Source organism: Pelobates fuscus, chromosome 1 (assembly GCF_036172605.1).
Source record: "Pelobates fuscus isolate aPelFus1 chromosome 1, aPelFus1.pri, whole genome shotgun sequence".
In the NCBI taxonomy this organism is placed as follows: Eukaryota; Metazoa; Chordata; class Amphibia; order Anura; family Pelobatidae; genus Pelobates; species Pelobates fuscus.
The window spans coordinates 257,852,048-257,876,102 of record NC_086317.1 but is presented as its reverse complement, the minus strand read 5'-3'; positions in this window follow the sequence as shown (position 1 = coordinate 257,876,102).

Below are 24,055 nucleotides of genomic sequence, written 5' to 3'. Positions count from 1 at the left end.
TAACAGGCTCCCATTAGTCTCCCGGTCCCTCCGACCTAGCGAACGAAATATACACCCTAGATACACTAGTCTAGACAAGACACCGGTGTCCGGCTTGGGCTATTTACACAGGACCCAGCCTGACTCCAAACCAAGATTAAACAAGCTGACTACAGGGCGTTTAATTACGAGCGGTGCGCCTTCGCTCCTTCCCTCAACTTGAGGGGGCCAATTGCATACACAATTCCAGATACAAACCCCTTATGGGCCTACCGCACAATCGGTATCCAATACCCCTAGTGGGTCCACCGTCTAAAACAGTAGTCGTCTTACCTCCTCGTTCCTGAACCTGAGTTCACACTCATCGACGGGGGCACCCCAGCACTTACTACGTAGAGGCCGATGATCTCCAGTGGCGCCGAGACGAAGGAAGGTCCACGCAAAAGTCCAGGGGTGCAGCCGTAGAGAGCGTGGACAAAGATAGACCGTCTCACACCTCTGTTTCTCAGCTACCATTGAACGATGATATTCCCGGCCAATGCACCAAATGATACCGGAGAAACTGACGGAAGCCAAGCACAGAGAGATGGACACAGGTTTCTTCAGGAAGGAAGAGATCTTTATTCGATTCACCGACCGGGACTCAGAGGGACTAATGTCACCAAAAACAGCTAAAATCTGAGTCCTGATTGTACAGTGTAGGTCCCTTATATAGACATATAGCTCCTCCTATAATCAGTTCCACCTACATGTACTCTAACCCAATCAACAGAGTAAAGACTAACTTTCCTGTTTGACCACTTGGCTTGCCCAGCACAATGAAGGAGGGGAATACTCGTATATCCTGTATTCCTGCACATGCTCCTTACACTACTGATTGTATCGTTGCCACGTGCAACCAACCGACCGATACATCAGCATATGCACGTGCACATACCACGTGGCAATCTCGGCCTACTAAATTTATTTTTACCGAGATTCCACCACACTGTTTCTCTCAAATAGTGTTCACAAATCTGTGTTAGTGAGCACTTCTCCTTTGCCAAGATAATCCATCCACCTCACAGATGTGGCATAGCAAGATGCTGATTAGACAGCATGATTATTGCACGCGTGCCTTAGGCTGGCCACAATAAAAGGCCACTCTAAAATGTGCAGTTTTACTGTATTGGGAGGCTCCGGGGGGCGGATCACCACCATTTGCCTCATGCAGTGCAACACATCTCCTTCGCATAGAGTTGATCAGGTTGTTGATTCTGGCCTGTGGAATGTTGGTCCACTCCTCTTCAATGGCTGGGCGAAGTTGCTGGATATTGGCAGGACCACGTTGTCGTATACGCCGATCCAGAGCATCCAAACATGCTCAATGGGTGACATGTTCGGTGAGTATGCTGGTCATGCAAGAACTGGGATGTTTTCAACTTCTAGGAATTGTGTACAGATCCTTGCAATATGGGGCTGTGCATTATCATGCTGCAACATGAGGTGATGATCGTGCATGAATGGAACAACAATTGGCCTCAGGATTTCATCACGTTATCATAATAATAATAATAATCACGTTATCTCTGTGCATTCAAAATGCCATCAATAAAATGCACCTGTGTTCATTGTCCATAACATACACCTGCCCATACCATAACCCCACCGCCACCATGGGCCACTCGATCCACAACCTTGACATCAGCAAACTGCTTACCCACACAACGGCATACACGCTGAAATTCTTTAGTTATGCAAACCGATTGTTGCAGCAGCTGTCTGGGTGGCTGGTCTCAGATGATCTTGGAGGTGAAGATGCTGGATGTAGAGGTCCTGGGTTGGTGTGGTTACACGTGGTCTGCAGCTGTGAGGCCAGTTAAATGTACTGCCAAATTCTCTGAAACGCTTTTGGAGATGGCTTAAGGTAGAGAATGAACTTTTATTCACGGGAAACAGCTCTGCTGGACATTCCTGCAGTCAGAATGAAAATTGCACGCTCCCTCAAAACTTGCGACATCTGTGGCAATGTGCCGTGTGATAAAACTGCACGTTTTAGAATGGCCTTTTATTGTGGCCAGTCTAAGGCACACCTGGGCAATAATCATGCTGTCTAATCAGCATCTCGATATACCACACCTGTGAGGTGGATGGATTATCTCGACAATGGAGAAGTGCTCACTAACACAGATTTAGACAGATTTGTGAACAATATTTGAGAGAAATAGGCTATTTGTGTACATAGAAAAAGTCTTGGATCTATGAGTTCAGCTCATGAAAAATAGGGGCAAAAATTGTTGCGTTTATAATTTTGTTCATTTTGTTTGTATATGAATATATAAATGTGGGCAAACTAAGCACCATGGGAAATGCAGTTCACAAACACATGCAGTGCCCGAGTTAGATATTACTGCCCTAAAACGCAGAATAAATACAATGTTTATAAACTATCAGAAAAAAACATTTACAAACAATTAAAAAAATAAAATAGAGCAAACTAGACCTATTTTTCTTATATCACAATTGAATTCTGAAATAGTGATTGTCTTTGGAATTCTGGGAAATCTGGCAGATGTGATCAGTTTGTGCGTTAAAAGTCAATCTATCTGTAGAGTGTCACTAAGAATGCATTTGCTAATGTAATTCCTTTAATATGCTGTAAAATGTTATGGAGAGTGGTGGACTTGATTAAATCAACATTAAAATGGTACATAATTGTCAAAACACTGCAATAAAAGATGACACACAGACTAGGCTCTCCAAACTGATGCAGCAGACAGTCTACTCTGATCAAACAATTATACCATAGCTTAATTGCCTTAGCAATTTGCATTTGACAGTAGTGAGTGACATTGGTCTTATTATACAATAAGCAACTTGAGGAAATAAAAGCAGGATTAACTGCATTTGAACTTGAAATCTATATAAGTACTATGTAAAGTGTGTCTTTTGAGGGGAAAAAATATTTTGCAGTATAACTTTCATACAATGTTATATATTATGCTACACAAAGTGTTAGCAGACGTATAGATCTAGTTCATTGTTTTTTAAACTTTTATATTAAAGGGCATACCGCTGTTCTATCAGCATACAGGCCAAAACTACAACAAACATTTTGAAAGCATCTACTTCACTACCAACCAAAATGTTAAGTTGGATGTGCAGCTGCACTCTTAAAGGGATACTCCATACGCCATGACCTCTACAGTGATTTGAAGTGGTCATGGTGTCTGGAGTCTGTATATGCAGAGTTTTACTTTGAAACCCTGCACATACAGAGTTTAACCACTCTTACACTGGGGATATAACTCCACCTCCAGTAGTGTCACTGGGGTGCCATCAGCCAACCTGGAATTGGCCAATGACCATTCTGTGCAACTTTCATTGCACAGAATTGCATTCATTGGCTAAGAGTGGTCAGCTGATGCGCTAAGCCATTAAATGGCAATGGGTGCAGTTTCTCTCTTCTGCAACTCTGTAGAAGCCGGAAGTACATCACAGCACCACAAGGGAGCATCTAAGCTCAGTGGAGACCCAAGTAAAGGGGGAAATGCTTGCTAAATGGTTTGCCCCATTAACAGGGAACTGGGCTAGGGTACTCCTGGCATCATAACCAGTACTACCATAGAGTGCTGTCATGGTTATGATGCAGTAACCCTTTAACATTGCAAGAAAGGGACCCATTTTACAGCCAGATCTGATTACCTTAGGCCACAACTATTTTCTTTTTCATTCTAATCATTATCTTAATTTGAATGCAAATTAAGAACCCTAGGATGAAGGTGTGGCAGACCGCCTGGTACCCCGACTGGGTACCACCGCCAAACACACTCCATAGCTATCGCCGGGACACCATCAGAACATTAGCCCCTAGCCGCCACAGCTTGGCTGGCATCTCGCCATCGCTTCCCACCCTGGAACAGGGTCCTGGATCCAGCCTCTAGTGATTAAAGCTCTCCTGCAGAGAGTATAGCTGTTTAGCTGGTACACCCAAACACTAGTTGAGACTGAGTGAAGGCAGGGCCATCTTTCCACATGGGTACGCTGGGCAGTTGCCCGGAGGTCCCACAAGCATTGGGGCACCACAGCGTTGCCCATGTACCGGGCCAACAGGGGAGATCCTTTGATCTCCCCTGCCGGCCCACGGAGAGCTGGCCCTGCTCGCTTGGTTTTGGGCACTCTCGGGTCGGTGGGTAGATCAAAGATCTCCCTCACCGGCCAAAAGGTCCTTTGTTAAAGAGAGCGAGGGTGGGAGGGAGAGAGGATCTGGGAGGCAGTTCCTCCCATGAGCATGCTGGTCTGAGCTTGCAGTGGCAACGCTCCAACACAGCATTCTGCTTGCCAGTGGAGCAAAGATAGCCTGCAACCAGAGGAGATGCAGGCTTTAGATCATTACTCACTACCGGACCACCAGGATTGGCAGTGTCCCACCCTCTCAGCAGATTTAAGAAGAAGTGTGGGGGCACTGAGGGAGGACATGAAAAAAATTAATTTGAAATAAAAATAACCAACTAAAAAATCCCTTTTCCCTATGCACCTCCTGCCCCCCCCACACACACACACAAATACACACAGAGCACCCCTCTCACACACACACAGCACCTTTCACACACACACACACACATACACAGCACCCTTCTCACACACAGCACCTTTCAAACACACAGACAGCACCCCTCACACTCACACACAGCTCCTCTCACACACACACAGTACCCCTCTCACACACACAGCACCCTTCTCACACACACACAGCACCCCTCACACACACAGCACCCTTCTCACACAGCACCCCTCTCACGCAACACCTTTCACACACACACACACACACACAGAAGCCCTCTCACACACACCACCTTTCACACATACACACGCACACACACATCACCCCTCATACACACACAGCAGCCCTCACACACACACACAGCACCTCTCTCACACACACAACACCCCTCACACACACACAAAACACACCTCACAAACACACCTCACACACAACATTCCACACACACACACACAGCACCTTTCACATGCATACACACACACACAGCACCCCTCTCATACACACATAGCACCTCACACACACACACACACACACAGCATCTCTCTCTCACACACACAGCACCCTTCTCATTCACACACACACACACTGCACCCCTCACACACACATACTGCACCACTCACTGCTGTCTGTCTGTGTGTATTCAGCAGTTTGTGTGTGTTTTCAGCAGTCTGTGTGTGTGAGTACCGCTATATACATGTGCATCTGCAGGCCCTGCTGGCTTTCAAAATGTGCCCAGAACACACTGACCTCCCCCTCCGGCACTCTTGCTAGCTGCGGCTGTAAAGCATTGCCGCGGGTTGCCATGGCAATGCTCCACGGCACACAATGCATGCTGGGCTTGTGAAAAAGTAGAGTCTGGAGGGGGAAGATGGAGACTGCAGGACCACTCTGTGCTGGCCCAATTAGCGGAGTCCCCAGACTGTGTCCCTGCTCCCTGGCTACAATGTAAGAGGCAGGGAGGAGGGAATGGTATTTATTTTTAATTAATATAGAATCAACAGCAAAAAAGTACCCTCCAGCAACATTTGTCCAACATAAAGACACATCCACTAAACACACACAAATTATTAAACACACATCATCCACCACATAAACACACAGCCTACATACACTACACAAACACACACAGCATTGCCTGTGATGAGGTTTTCAAGTCCGGAGTGATATGCGGAATAAGATGATAAGAAACGTAATATAGTTTATTTATTTAGAATTCTTTGGCGGTTATAAATGAAATTAAATGCACTTACAATTTTCTGGAGCTTATGATCAGCTCCAGATTTATGCGCCTGGACAGTATGATCCCCGTCTGTGGATATGTTGATGGCCCTTGTGCGTCTTTGGGAGCGTCTTTCCCTGTTGTTGGAGTATTCTTGTAGTATGTGACAATCAGATATTCTCAGTATATAGGGAGGGGAATAAAAACAGAATATAGTGCTCTCTGTATGTACAAAAAAAACAAAAACAAAAAAAAACGGGTAAAAAGATTATGGCTACACAGGTGAAGATGCAGGTTGTTTTCTCTGCCCTTCCTCCCCGACACCACATATCACACTTTTCACCCCCCTGGTTGTTTTGTCTCTCCCACAGATATCATGATCATGCATTACATATTCAGTGCATTTAGACAATAAAGTAATCTCCAGCCTTACTGGAGCCAGAATTATGAGTTTTTTATATTGTCCTTTATTTTTAATAAGCACTTTTATGCTGTGTAGTTTCATGTATGGGTCAGGATTTATTGATCTGGGTCAAAGGTGATTCATGAGCTTCGTCTTATAATTATGGGCACTGTGCCAGATTACTTATTCATTGAATATAGTAAAATAGGTTGTTGGTTTTTTGTTCACAGAACTGGCAATGTTTTATTTAGTGTATAATAGTGTATTAAATAATTTGTTTATGACAATGTTGCTTTTGCATTACATTTTACAGAGAGAAGAACCCTGCAGAGGGATTACATCGCAATAGATTACCAACTAGATTTACAGCACTTCTCTAGGTTGAAACAAGTTTCAATTTTAATAGTTGAGTTAAACTAATACACACAAGACAACCTAAGAAAATTGTCCCTTGGGCCAAGCAATTGAACAAAATTACCAGCTCCAGCTCCGAGACACAAATAGTGTAACAATTGGTCACTATAGTGACCAATGAAAGATTTACAGGTGTTAGGGGCCAAGGAAGCACTCAGCAAGAGGATGATGAGCAGCTGCCAGAGAGAGGGCTGAAAATCAGCACCAGACTTAATGGAAAATGGATGCGACCAGGAGTGTTCTGCTGGTGGTCCAATCGATGGCAATCAATGTCTGTAAGGTTTCCCACAGTACCTACAGATGAACCAAAAGGAGCATGCCATGCCTTGGACACCTGATTCTGTCTGGAAATTTCCAAAACAGTTAACTCTTCTCCTAAGGCAAGAAAAGGAATGAAAATGGTGTGAGGCTGACAAATCTAATAGGTAATTCCTTTCAGCATCCAGGTGTGACCAAAGGTGAATATACTGAGACCATAAGGCAAAGAGACCCTATTGATGGCCATCAGAGCCATGCTATTTCCAGAATCACTCCCTAAAATAAATGTGTTTGAGATGGGGAATTGCCTGCGCCAAGACATAGGACACCAACACCCTAAAACAATGCTGCCACTCCTCAAATGCCTCTGGGTGTCTAAACCTCTTAGATCCAGTGCCTTCCTCAGCTTTCTCCTGAAGCAAGTTCAAAGATGTTAACATACTTAAAACCACAAATTCTAGCGTTAAGCTTATTTGTCACGTATGCATGCAGAGAATAGATGGAACCCGGACAAGACTCACTCTACATCGCCACCTTCGACTGCATGTATGCAGGCCCTGTCTCATGGGAGGACTGGAGCAAAGAAACCTCAGCAGAGGCAACTGACCGTTGCATCTGTTGAGCAGAAAACAACTTCCTAAGCATCCTGGACATTGTCTGACCCTTACCCATGAGACCTAAAGGTCATTTGTCCCCCGGTCCAGAGTCGTCAGATGATAGAGAAGAAAGAGTGTGCAAAAAGATGTCTTATACATACTCACCAATTATTGGTTCAGGCAGAGCAGGCTGGTGCAGTGGATGGACCAGATAGTGGGTCCAGGGAAGGAGGAACTCCATCACAAGCCATGTGTCCTTTGGCAGAGAGAAGGGCCAGAAAAGGGCACTGTGCCAGTGCCTGTGGATGAGCAAGTAATAAGGAATGAGCAGAGTGAGACCCTGTACCATGCTGAATATATTTATGCTTCAGAGAAGGGTGAGACGCCTGTGGTTTCTGTATGATTTAGAGATGGTCTATGGTTTTGTTTGCAGCTGTGCGGGCACAAGCAAGGTAAAAGAGTGATGCCAAGAACTGGTAATCCCATAAACAAAGTGACCACCAGTTCCAGGGTTAATGAGAGCTGAGTGGTTAATGGTGTCAGTGTGATTAAATGCAGCTGCAGAGGTGTTGGGATCTGCAGAGTTAACAAAGTCTGCAGAGATATCAGAAGTTAAAGATTTGACAGGGGTAACAGGGGCAATATCAGCAGATTGGGGCCAGGCATCTAAGAGGTTATTGGAAAGCATACGGTTAGCTGATTGTGAATTGTCCCTCACAGAAGTAAGGCCCCCACCACTCTGTGCCACCTTGTATCACAGTACCTCACTTAACCAATACATGTGTCACATTCCCCTTATTTAACCTCTCCATATCTCTCCCCCACCCCCTCCTGTACTTGCTCTGTAGCTCTATGTAGCATGGCAGGGCAAACTGCGGTACCCGGTCTGCCAGGAAGTGGTCTTTCAGTGAGCACTTCCTGTCAGACCGGTTAGAGGGAAACAGAATCTGCACCAATCGGCTGGATGCATTTGCTTTCCAGATTTAAATCAGTGCTCATGCATCCCATCCCTATACAAAGTATAGATATTTATAAAGCACAAATTTTAAAAGACTACATGTTTGTAAATTATCGTTCCCTTGCTATTTATCCACTGGCTGCAATGCTGACAAATAGTAAAAAAAACAAAAACCCTGGGTGGTACTAGGGTTAACCATGTGACAGCTGGCCAGTGCGTGCTAGCCAACTGCAACATTTAAAAAAAAAAAGTTCAATATGGTCAATATGACTCCCCATTTTACTATAATTGCTGCCACGTGGCTGGGTATTTCCATGGCAAGTATTGAGAGAAGTGAAACTTGCTTGTCAGAGCGCTGAAGCCAACCAATCGGAACACTCTAATGAGAATTCAAATCAGGGGAAAACCTTTAAAGGGTTTTCCCACTTTGTAGCTCATTCTGCGCGACGCCTTCGCAGGGCAAATCTGAAACTATGTTTTGTTGTATCAGGTTTTTAACCCCTTCAGGACGGAGTCAATAGTACACGTTCTGATCAAAACAAAACGTAAACAAAAACTGGAATTTGCGCTATATGTCTGTTCAACCGTAATTCACCTCTTTCATATTAAATGCACCCACACTTATTATATATCATTTTTTCAGGAGAAACAGGGCTTTCATTTCATATAAAATATTTATATATAAAACAATTTATTATGAATAAAATAAAAAAAAAACTGAGAAATTTTATTTATTTTTTTAAATTTGTAGTTCCGCCTCACATTTTAGCTGTAAATGTCATAATACTGTTAGGTTTTACTGCAACAAAATGCACATATTTGTAATCAGCGATGTCTCACGAGTACAACAGTACCCCCCATTAACAGGTTTTATGTTGTTTTGGAAAGTTACAGGGTCAAATGTAGAACATTCCATTTTCAAATTGAAATTTGCCAGATTAGTAATGTTACCTTTGAGACGGTGTGGTAGCCCAGGAATGAGAATTACCCCCATAATGGCATACCATTTGAAAAAGTAGACAACCCAAGGTATTGAACGTGGGGTATGTTTAGTCTTTTTTAGTAGCCACTTAGTCACAAACACTGGCCAAAGTTAGCGTTCATATTTGTTTTTGTGTGAAAAAAACAAAAAACTAATATTTGCCCAGTGTTTGTGACTAAGTGGCTACTAAAAATTACTGGACATACCCCATTTGCAATACCTGGGTTGTCTACTTTTGCAAATGGTATGCCATCATGGGGGTAATTCTTATTCCTGGGCTACCATACGGTCTCAAAGGCAACATAACTAATCTGGCAAATTTCAATGTCAAAAAAATGAAATGCAAGCCTTATATGTGACTCTCTAACTTTCCAAAACACCATAAAACCTGTACATGGGGGGTACTGTTATTCTCGGGAGATTTCACTAAACATAAATATTAGTGTTTTAAAACAGTAAAGCATATTACAACAATAATATAGTCCATAAAAGTGCCGTTTGTTTGTAAAAAATGCAAAAAACGTCACTTTTACTTAAAATATCATCGTTGTAATACAATTTACCAGTTTTAAACACTAATATTTGAGTTCAGCGAAGTCTCCCGAGTAAAACAGTACCCCCTATATACAGGTTTTATGGTGTATTGGAGAGTTACAGGGTCAAATATAGTGCTTGCGAATTAAATTCTCTGCACTTTCTCCCTGTGTTGTCAGGCATGTCAATCAAATTTTAATTAATCAAATGACATAATTATGTTAAAAAAAATTACTTAAATATACACGTAGAATTTTAATATATATGCATTTATAGGTATTTAAATTCTACGTGTATACTAATGTAATCTTTTATGTAATTATATGTATTTATCTCTATATATATATTTGCGGTTATTTGTATTTTATATATAGATAGATATATATAGAATGTCATTCTAAGTGTATTCTGTTTCCAATATATATATATATATATTAATAACAAAATACAGTTAGAATGAAATTACATATGAATATATAATTTATTTTAAATTTTGTTTCAATATTTTATTTATTTATTTAATTATTTGATTTATTTATTATTTTAATTATACATATATATATATAATATATATATGTAGATCTATTATATATATAATATATATATACATATTATATATATGTAACGTCATTCTAAGTGTATTTTAATACTAATATATATACTAATATTAATATTAAAATACATTACGTATGACGTTACATATATATAATATGTATATATATTATATATATAATATATATACATATATTATATATATACAAATATATTTATTTTAATTTTAAACATGTCTAATATTTTTTTTTTACACTACCTACCAGCAGGGGGACTGTCTAATATTTTAGACACCCCCTGCTGGCAGATCCATAGCCAGCTATAGGGGGCCATGTGATCGCTCTTTGAGAGCGATCACATGGCCCCCGGGGGCCTCATTTGCCGGAGGGGGGCTGCCTGGGCTGTCAGGCAGCCCCCCAGAAGAGGATCGCGGCGGAGGTGAGTACGCCGGACCTCCAGGGGCTGCAAGCCGTTACGGTGTTCTATGCCGCCGCAACGGCTTTAAAGCCCTTTAAAGCCGTGACGGAATAGAACGCCGTAACGGCGTTAAGGGGTTAATCTTTTTTTCAATTTGGGTGTTTTGACCTTTTTGCGATCTAAAGAAATTAAGATTTTGAAGAAAGAAGACATTGGGTGGCAAGTATTTTATTTATTTTTTATAGGAATTAGTTTTATTGGCCCTCCTGAGGCAGGATACGTAGGGTTAGAGTATTTTAATGAGGGCTGGCTAGGGGCTTGGAGACGTAAGGCCAGGCCAGATGCCACAGGGTTTCCACTCGTGCCACCGAATGTTAACCAATTGCCTGCTAGCTGCAAGCACTGCCTGCAGGCAAATAGTTTGGACTGAAACATCCAGGTCTTGATTTTTACAATCTTGGTCCGGATTTAAAACATCTGGCAGTATTTAATATTGCTGATACCCGGACCATATTCAGGCTCATTCAAAGCCTTGGAATACAAAGTCTGGATTTTGTATTCTGAACGCCCTATACAGCACTGGATGCTTTTGCCCCATTCACTTCAGGACCATTAGAAGTTTTGTGAATAACTCTGTCACAGATCAAAGCTGGAGTTGAATTTAACTGATTCATAACCTTCATCTAACAAGTTCTCGCTGCCTAAACCAGTAACTCTAGATCACTGTTCAGAGGATAAGATAGTTTATTAAAATACTTTATTTCAAAAGTGAAATAGATCACAAATGTATTTACCATTTAAGTGTGTTTATTGTGTTAATTTGAAGCTAGGTGGACCAGCAGACCCAGAGATCTAGGTTGAATTAGGAATAAAAACGTTATATGAATCATGATGGAAATGGGTTAACATCCTTTCTAAACTCAACACTTCTGTTACTATAAAAAGAAAGTCATTAAATGAGTACCCTGTGTGCATCACGTTATGCTAATGTTTTACCCACGGGACTGCCTCTTCAGATAATGCAAGATAATGAAATACATCTGTCAGAGGAACGTCTTCCTACCAGTGTGAGAGGAAGCGCATCTAAGACACCAATTTGCCAAATGTACTGTATTCACAGCTAGCTTACTTTTTATAATTGATAAGGAAAGCAACTTACTTTAGCTCACTTTGTCACCTAGTCATGCTCAAACCGCCTCTGCACTGCTTGACACTAGTTCACTTGATCAGTCTTTTCAAAGCACTCCATAAACTACCGCTTGACATGGGCTACAGAATTCAAAAGTTGACACTGGACTCCACTATCTGTCACTTAGATGGTTCACTTGTATCAACCTAAGTTGTTTTTATGTTCCCTTATATTTTCACATGTTAGGCTGACGGCGATGGGAGTTAAAATCCAACAACATATGGAGGGATACAGCTTGCCATCTCTACTGGCTGAATCTGAGTTTGTATTTACCTATGGATTTATTCACTAGACAGTGAAGCTGCAAACATGATTGTTAATTAGGGCAGTATGCACAGATTGATGAATTCCATATGAGGGGGCGAGGCTATACACACACCATCGTACTTAGTCTAAGGGTGTGAGGTCATGCAAGTCACTCTATTCAGCCTGAGGAGGCGGGCCATTAGTTTTAAAATTCAATTAAATACATCCAAACGCGTTTCACCAATAGGCTTTATCAATGGAATAAAAACTTTTTTAGGTTTTTACTCCATTGATAAAGCCTATTGGTGAAACGTGTTTGGATCTAATTTAATTCTATTTTAAAACTGAGAAATAGATTTTGGTCACTGTCTTTTAAAATGTATTTTTTTTACATACTACCTGGCATCAACTATTTACAACAATTTTCTACTCCAAAGAATCGCATGTGGGAATGAAACAACCAAGGCTGTTATCATAGAGTAGTGAGTCTGCTCTGGCTTTGTGAGTATAATTTTAGTATATATGAGAACACTCATATCCTATACGTGGGGATTGTACCGCTGTACGCTATACACGCTAGAGCTGGCTTGAGCTCTATCATATGTGAGTGAAACTTCGTTATTTTATTATATTTATAATATCACACATATTGCACTATTAGCATCTCCTTCTTTTATCTTCCCTCGCTATATATATATGGACATCTGATAAATGTAAAGGTAAAGGCTTCTGGCTCAAAAGATCTATGTTGTACTTGAGTATTTTATAACACAGAAAAAAGACTGATTTAGGACGATAGAAAAGTTTAATACTTACCTGCATATTTATTTACTATTCAACTGTATTTTTGTGTGCAGCTCTTCCCCTGTCTAGTAATGTGAACAATGCTTTTTCATTACATTAAAAAGCCTGCAGGGACAGTAAATACCAGAACAACTACATTAAGTTTTGACTATAGTGTCCCTTTAAACACAATTGCTCACAAACAGTCTCTCAAATATATACATGTACAAGGATTTAAACACCCAAACGGCACTTTGTAATCTTATACTCCTTCCCTCTTCTAATCTTTCACAGCTCCATGCTCTTCCTGGTGGTGACTAGTGTTGAGGGAATACGAGAGTCATGGATGGAAAAGCATAATATGTATTACAGCCATTCCTCAACATCCTTCTTGGAATTAGACAGGCAGCAGGTACTTAAATATAACATCATAATCTGGCATCCCATAAATAGTTTAATATTACCAGGTAGCGGGAGGAGTTACTGACTGTAGCTATGCCACAACCTACTCTCCAATGTCTACCACTTTGGCTGGCATTCAGACATGTAGATTTGACAAATAAAAGTAAGGTCTGCGCCTGATAAAACTAGGTGAATAGTCCAGATAAAATCAGTAGATAAAAAGAGAAAGTCTTATCTAGAGACGTCTATTGAAGTCGTGTTGTATGGCAGTATTCCGTTCAGAACAATTTGTCCTTATTCTAGTCTTCCTTATGGATCAGCTCATATGCAAGAGACAAAAGATATATAAGGAACCAAATAGTGTAGTATGTTTGATAGTAGAGGGGGTGAAAGTATAAAAATCTTGAATGCAAACTCACATTTAAAAGAGCTAAAACCCGCTCTGGTGTGAAAGGCGTGCAGCGGTTTAATCCCCGCTTATAGGATATGAGGTAAATTTCCTTTGTCTGTGATCTGTTTCCTCCGTCCGTGATATGATAAACACTCGGGTAGAAAGAAACAGCCAATAGTGTTCACTGTGTAAAAAACTTTTGAATAAAATAATGAAGTAAAATGGGTACTCACAAGATAGGAGCAGATCTACTGCTCCTTGATGATAGCGTTGGTGGTATGATCCCCACCTAGGATTACTTGGAGTCCGGTGTGATAAAAGGATGCAAGGTAAAAAGTAGATTAATGTGTATTAAAAGATAAATAGTACAATTAAAAGTAACCAAATATACTTTAATGTTTAAAAATACACAATATAATAACCATAAACGCGTTTCGCCAATACGGCGTTATCAATATGGGGAAAGAACCTGATACCTGGCAAAAGAATCAATAAATAGCAAACACAATACTTTGAAATTGGCGCCAAAATGTAACCAATCACAGTGAGGGTTGGGATTGATATAATAAAAACATAATAAAAACAGACAAAAAAAAAATACAATATATCAGAATAAAAGTACATAATAGCAGCTTAAATATACAAATACATATGTAAAACGAACAAGATGTGTGCATAAAATAATGAAAAAATAATAAAATGTAGCGCGGTCACGTGACCGGCATAGAAACAACAGGGGTTTCTGGGAGATGTATTAAGACGCCGGCGAGCACTGTGCAGCCGCCGGCGTCTCAGTGACAACGTGTGGAGGGCGTCAGCACGTATGGGAGATGCGGCTGGCGCCAGAAAGAGGGGCGTGGTATGTTTGACGTCAGTGCGCATAAAACATGCGGCTGGCGTCAAGGGGAGGGACGTAAATAATAGTGACGACGGCTAACACAAAACTGCGGCCGTCGTCAAGGAAGGGGCGTGGAATGCTGTTCTATCATAGCTCATTGCCTGTGATGCTGTGATGTCATGGCTCCATGTCACCTTCCACATACCCTTTGGCCATTACCTAATAACCTGGGAATCGGCGCTGTTATTGTTATAGTGTATAACATAGAGAGACTGAGACTATCCTTGTACCATGAATTGTGAATGTGCTGCTGCCCCACTATCCTGCCCAGCGGTCCCCGACCTGAGGCCCAGACCCGGAAGGACCCGGCCCTGTCCCCCCCCTATGGACCGGTGGGGGTGATCCCGGTCCTCACCTAGAAGCCAGGCAGCCAGAGCCCAAAGGCGCCACCGCCACACTCGAGGGCCAGACCGCACCACACAAGATGGCGGCTGCCATGTGCAGAGGGGAATGCTCCACAGCGGAGCTCAGAGCACCCAGCGAGGCATCCAGGCATGGGCCCAGGAGGTCAGAGGAATTTGTGGCCTTCCTTCCCTTCATTGCAGCCCAGCAGGCGATATCATACCTGACCACGCAACGAGCCATGCTAAAGGTGGGCAGCAACGGAGGCCCAACCGGACCCACAGCAGCTGCTACACTAGTAGACCGGGAGTTCACTCAACACTCACCCCTGCCACTGACGGATGACCCTGCGCTGAGCGAGGCACTCCCACAGCAGGGCCGACCGCACTCTCGCCCTACGCACTGCCTGCAGTGCGGCATCCCCGAAGAGGGCCAAACAATGACTCCCAGCAGCAAGCCACAGTTAGTAACGTCAGAATGCCAATTCCGGAGACCACTCACCTCCCGATGCCCAGAAGAGGCAAGCTTAACCAAACAAGGAAGCAGCCCACAGAAAACCAGCGAGGAGCCCAGAGATGCGCCTGGAGAAACATCGCCAGTGCCACAGCCTTGAAAGACACTAACACCCTGTCACGCCGACACGGCAGATCAGTCATTGGCTGACCATGTGTCCACTACCACCCGTGAAGCATCGTGCCCGCCATATCGATGGTCCCTGGAGTGTGTGCCAGCTCACAAACTTTTCGATCAGCCAGGGTTAAACTTTACATGTAGAATGCTGTTTAGCCTTAGCATGTTTATATACTGAGCCTTTAAGTATAGCTTACCATACTAATCTTCTCACACACCCAATAGACATGCATTCAAACTACCAGCTAGCATTACACAGCATAATGGTACCTAAGCTTGTTCCACACTATGTTAAACTATTTACTGTACCTTTAAAAGATATACGTCACACTACTGCCATCTCTGTTATTGATCTTTGAAACACACACTGGCATAAGGGCAAGCCGTCAGCTAGACTTCAGATAAATCACAAAAAATAGAGCTTACCTGATAGCAAATCGCAGCAGTTTAATATGCTTAAAGTACCAACTGATTAATGTCAGACGTCAATACCCAGCATGTATCTAATAGGTCTCATCATCTTATAAAAAAAAAAATTGTGCTTTTATATCTGAATGTCATACAACTGTTAATGAATACCTGTTTTTAAAATGTTTTCTGAATATATATGGCAGGACAGATGACCTAGAATAGCCCTGGACATATTACAGAGAGGTAGGCAGATGTGTGGGGTATCTTTCCCAGATATTTAAACGCTATACCTACTTAGTAAGATGGCTCATTTGGCCATTTGTGATAATTTCTCCTCATCCAGACCATCCAGAAACTGGAGAAATATTGGTCCTCTGAAATGGACAGAAATAAGCTCTCAGCTGAACTTCCAGTGAAGAATGGAAGCAGGTTTTCATCCAGATTGACTCCCCATTGACAAATATGAAGAGGTTTAAAACCCCTGGCTCAAATGTAATGGACCATAAGACTACTAGCCAAAATGGCCTAGCCATCCCGCTGCCGAATGTATTAATGGTATGCATGGAATGTGACCATCAGGGGTCATGCTGGGAAACTATAGTCACCAGAACAACTACAGCTTATTAAATTTGTTCTGGTGAGTAGAATCATTACATTCAGGCTTTTTGCTGTAAACACCGTCTTTTCAGAGAAAATGCAGTGTTTACATTACAGCCTAGTGATAACTTCACTGGCCACTCCTCAGATGTCTGTTAGAGATCCTTCCTGGGTCATGGCTGCCTAAAATGCATCCAAACATTCAGTGTCTCCACTCTCTGCATGCAGACACTGAACATTCCTCGTAGAGATTCATTGATTCAATTCATCTCTATGAGGAGATGCTGATTGGCCAGGGTTGTGTTTGAATTGTGCTGGCTCGGCCCCTGATCTGCCTCCTTGTCAGTCTCAGCCAATCCTATGGAGAAGCACTGTGATTGGATCAGACTACCACTTTTAATGATGTCAGCAGACTGCTTGCTGGTCTGAAGCAGACAGGGCAAAGCCAGCAGCTTCAGGCTTGAATACATGTAAGATTTTGCTATATTTAGGGAGGCATGAGGGGTCCAGGGGGGCTAGATGGTGGTTTTAACACTATAGGGTCAGGAATACATGTTTGTGTTCCTGACCCTATAGTGTTCCTTTAAGACTGACAATGTAATAATACAGTTGAGAGGACTACACCTTTTGTTTCCCACTGTGGGAATGTTTAATATTATTATTCCTGTACTCTAATATAATTGTCATTCCTACCAACGACCTAATATGTTCAAATTTATAATGTATGTCTATTGTTATCGACATTTTTTATAAAGATTGTCTTATGTAACATGGAATGAAAAGATTACATTTTGCAAAATAAAGACATATTTTAAAAAATGCATTGGGGTTGATTTGGCTCTCTTTTGCTATCACTTTCTCAATCTAATCACCTTTTTGCACGTATCATTGGCTTTCTTATATCTTTTATAGGATGCCTCTGATTTGTATGATTTGAAATTGAAATGCTTTAAATGTCCTTTTCTTAATTCTAACTTTCCCACTTTTTTCAATTTCCCACTAAGCTACATTGGTTTCAGTTTGTTTCTTTTATATTTATTTCCCAATGCTACATACTGAGAAATGTACCTTTATAATATTTGTTTAAATATATTCCATTTATCCTCAGTGTTTTTTTCACTAAAGAATTTACGCCAGTTATTTTATATTGTAAAGCTGCTCTTCTTTTGGTGTATAACTCATGCCCCTGTAGTCTCACTGCTCAATTCTCTGCAACGTAGGAGTTAAATCACTTTGTTTATACAGCCCAAGCCACACCTCCCTGCATGTGACTTACACAGCCTTCCTAAACACTTCCTGTAAAGAGAGATCTAATGTTTGATATTCCTTTATTGCAATTTCAGTTTAATTTCAAACTTCTTTTCTCCTGCTCCATTAATAGCTTGCTAAAAATTTAGCAGGGGCCTCCTGTATGTGATTAAAGTTCAATTTACAGAGCAGGAGATAAAAATTTATAAAATAAGTTACCATCTGATTGAAAAATCAAACTTTTTTCATGCAGGCTGTGTCAGTCACAGCCAGGGGAGGTGTGGCTAAGACTGCATTAACAGAAACAAAAGTTATTTAACTCCTAAATAGCAGGGAATTGAGCAGCGAGATTTCAGAGGAATACTGCTTCATTAAGCTAAAATTGTTTTGGGTAAATATAGTGTCCCCTTAATAAAAAAAAATGACATGGCACATCAAGTCTCTACTCACACATGTCAGTCTTTCACATCACAGGAGGCTCAAAATAAATTTTGATTTAAAAAAAAAAAAAACTCAGAACAATATGTACTCTGATGCAATTTACTTTACTGTACTCAAATAGCATGAGTTATTTCCTATCTATTGAAAAACCATGGAATGAGAATGTGATATACAACTGTAATTACTTTTTTTTTCAGTTTGAATCCATTCTGTTGTAGATGAAGTCTGTTAGTCTATTGCAATTTTCACAACTCACCGTGTTTGAATACTTTCCAAAATATAACAATGCTGAACTTAATTATAGTGCATCCTCATGAGATTAAAGGAATACTATAGTTTCAGGAATACACACTATATTTACCTTTTGGTTAGAAAGATTTCACTTTTTCTAGCCCCACGCTGGTCTCGTTGCTGCTGGCCTTGCCCCCTTCCACTTCCTTGGAGATTATCAATCTCATTCCAAATGAATGTGATATACAATAAAATATACCACGAAAACCCTGCATGTAGTAATTTTTTGTCACACTTACATCATAACATATATACCAACGCAAAAGCTTCACTCAATCACTGTGTTCAACTTAAAGCAATTTGATAGGATCATCATGTGCGCAGCAACGTTTTGACCTCCAGTGAGGTCTTTGACAAGTTAATGCCACACAGGATAGTACATCTTTAAATATAATGTACAATAAGGCAAATAAAACAATTCAGACAATTTTGTCACTAATCAAATCTTTCCCAATGTTGTAAACTGATGAGAAAGTCAGGACATGGAGCTGAAAAAAAAAAAGAGCCAATACATGGAACGAAAAAACACCCTATGTCGAGTGGAACACAGAAGAAGAACCAGATCTCCGGCAGTATGAAAGCGCAAAACATAATTACATCATACGTGCGCACAAAACAAAAAATGAATGAACAAGTGTGCTATCTATTTGTCATTGATTCCCAACATAAAGACAGATGTCTCCTCATACCATTCTATTCTCTTTAGAGAACTATGTACAGATCATCTTGGGAAGACATGACATTTTAAATTAAAATGTATTTTACGTGATGAAGTTGCCATTTTTTTAAAGAGAAAATGGGTAGGCTTTAATAAATTGTTCGTAAAAACATTCATCCCTGTCTCCAGTCTGTGATTACTGGTCCAGAAAAATTATCATTACTATACTGGATCTACATAATTTGTAAATAAATGTTTGTGTTTTTAGAGATTCATAATCAGACACTAATGTATCCTACTTATTATTATATAGTGGATATAGTGTGGTGACATGAGTTGTAGTGTGGTTATAGTAGCTATAGTGGGGAGATAGGTATTGTAGTAGGGTCATAGGGGCTATAGTGGATTGATAGGGGCTTTACTAATTTATTCTCCCCCCCCCCCCGAACCTTACCTTGGGCCAGGGAGGGGACTCCTGATCTTTGGTGGTCCAGCCGGAGAAGCTCCTCCATGTATCAGAACGCTGCTGTGGTAACCTGCGTTAATGCTCAGATATAGCACAGACAAGGGAGAGCCACCCTCTATTTGAACGCTGAACCTATAGGACCTCAGCCACACAGCAAAATAATTGACTGGCCGATGAGGGAGATCTTTGATCTTCCAACTGGCCATGACGCCCATCTTCCAGACGTGTCGAGGCCTAAGTGACTTTGTGGCAAATCTGACCTTGTTCATAATATTTCTGATTGAGTGCACGATCCATTAAACAATCACATAAAACATTTAAGAATAAAGCTTAGTAACTTTTAAAAATGCAGTAAAATAGTATGCATGGGTGAATAGGTGATAAGCACACATCATAATTTCAGTACAGTACAATTAAACAAGAGATGCAAATGTACAAAAGTAGCAATATACAAAGCTTTAGTTATTTACTAAAATGTGAATTGTTGGGTTGATTCAAAATTTATTTTAAATTTTAAACCAAACTAGCTGAATTGAAAACATAGTTCTCTTTAAAAAAAAATTGTATTTTAGCCTTTTAGTCTAAAATTCACATTAAAATCCATGATGCAAAGGAAAACTAGAGAGAAACTGTATGCCTTCAATAAATAAAAGAATATGTTCTGATACTTACAGATATTTGTACAAGTGTTTCCATAACTTCACAGAGCCTAAACTATTGGTGACGGCTTAATTCTATCAAGGTTGAATTAATGTCTGTTTTACTGTGTCCCAAAAGTAAATACCCACAATTTGGGCCACAAGACATCTGGAAAGAAATGTGTTATTTTCTCATTTGCGCAAAATGTAGGTGTCTATACACTAAATTGTAAAATGCTGGCAATCAAAATAAATAAATTGCAAAATATGAATCTTTTTGTTTGTCTTTTATTTATTTTTTATTTTGCATTACATATATTTTATATTTATATATTTATAAGACAGTATTCCTCTATTGTAACATTCATCTAGTTTTATGGTCAGCAATTAACCTTGAATTTATTACCGGAGTACCTTAACACTATCTGTCTGCAATTTACATGACAACATGTAAAGGGTTAGTTTACTCTCACAAGTCACTTTATCCATTACCCCATTAAATAACAATTACCAACTGTCTCAATCACTATCCAGAATTCATAGATTAGAATCTCATCCTTTGTGTTCCCCTGCATTTCTTAAATGTCACTTTACTTTAATCAAGGACATTTTAATTAGGAGATAATCACTAATCCAAAAGCTTACCATGATAACACTAAAGTTATTGAAGGGACTCACCAGCTGAGTTACAGTATATGCAAAAATATGCATCTTTTACCTCTACAGAATTTTTAATTTTCTTTAGAGTCCCATGCCTGTATGTGTGCATCTGTATAAGCTATGATGCTGTAGCCATGAAGTTACTAATGAAAGCGCATTGTGCCAAAGGTAAGTAGGGTAAGAAGGTGTAATATTGCTTTGATGCCACATTGTGCCAGCACCTGGGTGGCACTGCGATGTTATCATTGGATCAGTCAGAAGAGAAGGGGCAGAATAGCAGAATAGACAGAATTACAATAAACAGCTGCCACTCTTTCTTCATCTACATTGTGCTATGTGGCCCAGAATAGACGGAAGGCGCTACCATTTGGAGCTGATGAATAAGTCCTAATAACTGTAACTCAGAGAATAAACTCCAATGCACTCTTTCTAAGTGAATATACTCTTAATTATGACATCACATCAAGCAGACACATTTTGGCTCTCTGAAGCAGTCACAGTTTGCCATATCAGACCATAGAAGTGGGGCTTTCCTTATTTATGTACAATAAAAATCCACAGATATTGACACAAAGTGAAATTAAAGGGAATGTTTAAAATAAAATTGTATGCAAATAGAAGACATAAAGTGAAATTAAAGGGAATGTCTAGATTAAAAATGTATTTTTTTTTCATGAATGTGTTAAAATGTAGTTAAAAAGTATGCATTTATTATGAATTTATTAGTTTTCAAAATAAAGTGTATAAAATCCTACATTTCCTTAGCAGCATACCATTGAAAAACATAGCATTATTAAATAATATAATACTGGATCTTACATATTTAAACAGTAAAAAAAGAAAGAGAGAAAATATAAGGTGTGCGGTAAAAGTGTCCATGTATGTGTGTCAGTGTGTATCTGTATGTCTGTTATCTGTGTGTGTGTGTGTGTGTGTGTGTCAGTGTGTTTTTCTGTATGTCTTTGTATCTGTATGTGTGTCAGTGTGTGTATATGTATGTGTGTCAGTGTTTGTATCTAGGTGTCTGTACATGTGTATGTGTGTCAGTGTGTGTATCTATATGTCTGTATCTGTATGTGTGTCAGTGTATGTGTGCCAATATCTGCATGTGTGATGAGGAAAAATAGAAGAGAAGTCCAGGCACTTTCAGGATACAAAAAGGTAAATGTATTGAACCCACCGCAGTGGGTTCAATAAATTTGCCTTTTTGTATCCTGAGAGTGCCTGGACTTCTCTTCTACTTTTCCTCATCAAATATTTGGTTCCTGGTTCTGGGACTGGTCTGGTGCACCAGGATACATTTCAAACGGAATAGAGTGCAGTTCCACATTTCTGCTAAATATCTGCATGTGTGTCAGTGTGTGTCTGCGTTGCTGCATGCGTGCCAATGTTTGTGTCTATGTGTCTGAACATCTTTATGTGTGTTAGTGTGTGTATCAGTGTGTCTGGGTATCTGCATTTGTGTCAGTGTTTGCGGTTTGTGTATGTGTACCTTTACATTTGTATGTGTGTCAGTGTTTGATACACATAGTGACCTACATGCAGATGCACATAGTGACCATCATGATTCCTTGTAGTAATTGTGTAATCATTGTGCAATAATTGGAGGGAACAATAATTAAGTAATAAATTAAATGACATGGCTTTATCAGTATTGGCCTAGACTGTGACTTTAAGTCTTTTTGCAATGGAATTAACTTGGTTATCAGTAACTTAGTAGATAATGGAGAGCGTGGAAGATCTGGATAGGAATAACACAGAGCTGCATAGCTGTCCTTTGAACAATGGAGGAAACAGAGAGCAATGGTTACGAGGGAATGGAGATGCGTAACGAGGAATGAGCACTTGAGATAAAGTCTGTGAGTAAAAACAGAGGTTTTGGTTTGGAATGAGTAAATAAAGAGAGGCATTTATAAAGTTTACTGGGAGATGAGCGTGTGTAGTCAGGAGTAGTGAGCTGGGGTTTGATACTGGTGTTGTAGCAAAGCACAAGGACAATCTGTGAGAGTAGTCAGTTTGTGGTTGGTGGGAAGCTTGAGAGGCAGTAGGCAAGCACGGGTGATTCAGGAGAGTCAGGGTCGAGAGCCTGAGTCGGGATCCAACAATGGAGGACAAGGATAATTTGCAAATAATTATGTATTCAATCATGACAACACTTAGCAAAGAATATGAGGTTACGTTAACCCTTACTTAGAGCATTTCTGACATGCCCCCCTCCTCCCCCCAAAAATAATCTTCTACATTCCATTCCCCTTTTTATGGCACTAGGAACGGAACTCGGAATCACAAATCAAATTAATATGGTCATCTATTGCGGGAGTCATTTGTTCAATAATATGGTGTTCCGAAGTTACAGAATTAAGATGACCCAGCAGTCAGCCCAAATCTGTACACATACTGCAGTTTGAGAACAAATGCACAAGTCTATAAAATACCAACATTTTCTGTTTAGTGCATAAACCATATACTAGACCATATACTAGTGAATCAAAATATTTTGAAACATCTATATTTATTTAATAGATAAAGTGTGGGATGAAAATTGGGTTAGAAATCAGCATTAACTTGTAAATTTACCAGGGCCGGTGCTAGGATTTTTAGTTACACAGGCGAAGATGCATTTTGGCGCCCCCAACCCTCATTAAAAAAAAAAAATGCATCTTCACCTGTGTGTCTTTCCTCCCAAGCCACAGGCACACAGGCATCATTTTTCAGTCACACAGTCAAAGTCATACAGGTACACTGTCATACAAAGACAGAAATAATCATACAGAGACATACAGACACATACAGTCAGAGACATACAAGCAGAGATATACATGCATACAGAGACATGCAGGCATATAAAGACATACATGCATACAGAGGCATACCGTCATACAGACACATACATACAGACAGGCATACAG